Source organism: Schistocerca americana, chromosome 9 (assembly GCF_021461395.2).
Source record: "Schistocerca americana isolate TAMUIC-IGC-003095 chromosome 9, iqSchAmer2.1, whole genome shotgun sequence".
Taxonomy (NCBI): domain Eukaryota; kingdom Metazoa; phylum Arthropoda; class Insecta; order Orthoptera; family Acrididae; genus Schistocerca; species Schistocerca americana.
The window spans coordinates 26,164,359-26,168,434 of record NC_060127.1 but is presented as its reverse complement, the minus strand read 5'-3'; the positions used below and the strand labels follow the sequence as shown (position 1 = coordinate 26,168,434).

The following is a 4,076-nucleotide window of genomic DNA, read 5'->3' as shown; positions in this document are numbered from 1 at the left end:
CTTTTTAGGGCCACTTATCCTGAATACCTCCTATCCGGTTTTTTAGCGACTGGCCTTGGTTTTTGAGAAAATCGATTTTGAAGTTCACTGAGTGCTTTGTATATCCGCAACATTAAACACATTTCTAACAAGTCAGCGTCCCGCAGCGGTAAAGGTTCACGGTTACCGCGCTGAAGGTACCGTGTTCGAATCCTGCTCGTGAGTTTTTTTTTTTTTTTTTTCAAATTCGACCGAATTTTTCAATTTTATTTCATAGAATATCAATAACCAGCGTAAGGTGTGCGAAATTATGAAGATATATTCAGTTAATAATTTCTCAAATATTCATTCCGCTTGTGGTTCGCAGTTGTGAAGTTCCAAATGTTGGTACAACGGTCGCTTCTTGTATTACCTGAAATCGATCTCAGCCCATTATCGTCCCCTCTCCCGTAAATACCTTTAGCCGTAAGCCGTAACGGGAACCCCAGCTCCCAGTTGCGGCCAAGGAGGATGGGAGTTGCAATCCTTTACGTTCAAGTCTAACTACAGCGTCAGTTGCTCTGAAAGCGTCTCTAGTGCCATGTGTTAGAAAAATTCTGTGAAATGGAAGAACCAAGTGTTTTTGCAATAGTGCAGCCAGAAGAAGATCCACAAGAGTTGAATGAAGAATCAAAAGGCGAAATCACAAATGCCATTAAATGCGCCGAAAATCTACTCCGCGAGCAGGATTAGAACACAGTACCTCCAGTGTGATAACCGTGAACCTTTACCGCTGTGCTACGCTGACTTTCTCGGAACATATGTAATGTTTTTTTTTTTTTTTTTTTTTTTTTTTTTTTTTTTGTCTACTGACTGGTTTGATGCGGCCCGCCACGAATTCCTTTCCTGTGCTAACCTCTTCATCTCAGAGTAATGTTACGGATATACAAAGCACGTAATGAACTTAAAAATCGATTTTCTCAAAAACCAAGGCCCGTCCCTAAAAGACCGGATAGTTGACTCAGGGTAAGTGCATCTACAACACATTTGAAGCGCATCAAAATCCGTGATTTACAGTATGGAATGTCTCCTTGTAAGTCATCCCGTATTTTCGTACAGTCACTAAACTTCGACACCTTACAGTACTCGCTCCAGGCAAATGCCGGGATGGTTCCTTTCAAAGGGCACGGCCGACTTCCTTCCCCGTCCTTCCCTAATCCGATGAGACCGATGACCTCGCTGTCTGGTCTCCTTCCCCAAAACAACCAACCAACCTTACAGTACACCACAGCACGATCGACCGAGCGAGGTGGTGCAGTGGTTAGCACACTGGACTCGCATTCGGGAGGACGACGGTTCAAACCCGTCTCCGGCCATCCTGATTTAGGTTTTCCGTGATTTCCCTAAATTGCTTCAGGCCAATGCCGGGATGGTTCCTTTGAAAGGGCACGGCCGATTTCCTTCCCCATCCTTCCCTCACCCGAGCATTGGCTCCGTCTCTAATGACCTCGTTGTCGACGGGACGTTAAACACTAATATCCTCCTCCTCCACAGCACGATCAGTGTTCCTGGAACAGTTCTGGACGTGTGGTGTGTCGCATTTTCCTGCTGGAACCGCCCATGTCCGTTGGAATGCACAATGAACATGAATGGATGAAGGTGATCAGACAGGACGCTTACGTACGTGTCACCTGTCAGAGTCGTTTCTAGACGTATCAGGGGTCCCATATCATTCCAGCTGTACACGCACCACAGCGTTATAGAGCGTCCACCAGTGTGAACAGCCCCTGCTGGTCAGCGTGACGCAGTGACGTCCTACGGGCCCGAGTTCGATTCCCGGCTGGGGCGGAGATTTTCTCCGCTCAAGGACTGGGTGTTGTGCTGTCTTCATCACCATTCCATACCCATCCGGCGCGCAGGTCGCCCAATGTGGCGTCGAACGTAATAAGACCAGCACCAAGGCGGCCGGATCTGACCCGCAAGGGGCCAATGACGCCAAACGCTCATTTCCATTTTTCCTTGAGGTTCAGCGGTTTAACTGACCTGGATTGGCAATGCACTCACCTGTGGCAGTTTTTGCTCCAGATGAGGCTCGACATCGGGCGGTGGCGACCTCGCGGCCTTTCCCACGGTCTGTCGCAGCTGTCGCGACCGCACCTTTCCCCACGAGAAAGTGTTTTCCTCCGGCCACAGCCACTGGAAACATTTCTCAGCCGGCGCTAGCCATTCCTGAACGTCCTTGAACGGCAAACAGGTCCGCGTGTTTGCGACGGCGGCGGCGTCAACACTCGGTCGCCGGATAGCGAGGGAAAACGCGGTCACCGTACTCCGCCAGCGTCTTCCTTCCATAACCGGCCGACCCCGGCGTGCTCCCACCGGAATCTGGGGCCGTACGTGCTTTCCTTGCCACCGTACCGTAGTCCCATCCCTCTCCTACACTTCCCCCCCCTCCCCCCCTGAGGCTCGTGACGGAACATGAGAATATGGATTCGCACAATTTTCCTTTCTATATCATCAGTACTGAAGATACATGTGCATCCTACCCAGGCGTCCTGCACTTGCTATTACTCTCTACACACATCGAATCGAAGTCTGTTCTGACGCTAGCAGTGGAGGAAACAAAAGAAAAATTCGGAGTAGGTATTAAAATCCATGGAGAAGAAATAAAAACTTTGAAGTTCGCCGATGACATTGTAATTCTGTCAGAGACAGCAAAGGACTTGGAAGAGCAGTTCAACGGAATGGACAGTGTCTTGAAGGGAGGATATAAGATGAACATCAGCAAAAGCAAAACGAGGATAATGGAATGTAGTCGAATTAAGTCGGGCGATGCTGACGAAATTAGATTAGGAAATGAGACGCTCAAAGTAGTAAATGAGTTTTGTTATTTGGGGAGCAAAATAACTGATGATGGTCGAAGTAGGATATAAAATGTAGACTGGCAATGGCAAGGAAAGCGTTTCTGAAGAAGAGAAATTTGTTAACATCCAGTATTGATTTAAGTGCCAGGAAGTCGTTTCTGAAAGTATTTGTATGGAGTGTAGCCATGTATGGAAGTGAAACTTGGACGATAAGTAGTTTGGACAAGAACAGAATAGAAGCTTTCGAAATGTGGTGCTGCAGAAGAATGCTGAAGATTATATGGGTAGATCACATAACTAATGAGGAGGTATTGAATAGAATTGGGGAGAAGAGGAATTTGTGGCACAACTTGACTAGAAGAAGGCATCGGTTGGTAGGCCATGTTCTGAGGCATCAAGGGATCACCAATTATTGGAGGGCAGCGTGGAGGGTAAAAATCGCAGAGGGAGACCAAGAGATGAATACACTAAGCAGATTCAGAAGGATGTAGGTTGCAGTAGGTACTGGGAGATGAAGAAGCTTGCACAGGATAGAGTAGCATGGAGAGCTGCATCAAACCAGTCTCAGGACTCAAGACCACAACAACAACATCTACATTTACCATCATTATAACCAGTTTTACTTTAGGCACCCTTCTTTGCTCGAATTTCAAGTACACTGCAACTAATCTTTCCATGGCTTCTTAGGAAGCCCAATATTATGTCACGTCACGAAGGCATTATTCGAACTGGACTGAAATCGATAGATATCATGTAAACGTAGGCTTCCGCAGCCGTTGTCACAGTCAACAAAATTCTTCTGGGTTTGAGGCCGCATTGTCATCTATAAAATCCCGACGTTTCGGCGACTGTTGCAAGGCGCCTTCCTCAGGGCGTATTGCTAATTGCTGAATGACTTAGTTTGGTTACTAAACGGCTGTTTTGCCAGTACGCGGGCAATCTCGAAATTCAATCTCCATCCCGCACTGTCCCTGATGTTCTGCCACCGCCGATTTGTTGTATTGTTTGAGGCTGATATATCTCTCGTGTTCAGATAACCTTGTGCTTATTGGACATCTAGTCTCACCTACATACACCAGTTCACATTCGCACCCGACTTCATAAACTACGGCGGCATGAAACTTGCCAGTTGTATCTTTCGTCCGGCCCAGAACGTCTTTTATTTTGTTGTTGCTACGAAAAATCGGCTTAATACCTGACCGACGAAGAATTTTGCCCAGACGTTCAGTAACCCCTTGTACGTATGGTAGCAGGACG

General features: G+C 47.2%; 1 non-coding gene across 1 annotated transcript; it reads left to right on the top strand.

Moving 5' to 3' along the window:
• Positions 1-1,261: 1,261 nt before the first annotated feature.
• On the top strand, positions 1,262-1,334 carry Trnaa-cgc. Its single transcript has one exon. It is a non-coding gene; the product is annotated as a tRNA-Ala (tRNA).
• The last annotated feature ends 2,742 nt before the right edge of the window (positions 1,335-4,076 follow it).